Source organism: Trichinella spiralis, assembly GCF_000181795.1.
Source record: "Trichinella spiralis strain ISS 195 chromosome Unknown Scfld6, whole genome shotgun sequence".
Lineage (NCBI taxonomy): Eukaryota > Metazoa > Nematoda > Enoplea > Trichinellida > Trichinellidae > Trichinella > Trichinella spiralis.
This window is the reverse complement of record NW_003526945.1, coordinates 2,848,070-2,848,413: the sequence shown is the minus strand read 5'-3', so window position 1 is coordinate 2,848,413 and position 344 is coordinate 2,848,070.

The window sequence follows — 344 nt, the reverse complement described above, 5'->3', positions numbered from 1 at the left end:
GACCCCAATTCCGTAGGTCTGGGATGGGATACTCGAAAGGGCGAAGGTTATCCCATAGTTGTAATTTAAGGTTAACGACCAACCTACATGGCTGAGTTTTGAAATTAATGCAGTACTTGGTCTTTCACGCAGCAAAACTTTTGTACGCAACTGCTTTCATGTGTCGAAATAATTTTTGATTTTCGTTTATTTTGTAATTTTTGTTATTCATTACTTACATAATTTGATTTTGAACACTTTCTAAAGCAAATGTTTTAAATTTTATTTTTATTTTTCGAACTGTTAAACTTCAAACATTCATTCAAACTTTATTTTCCCCTATGTTACTTTATACATTTTATTCA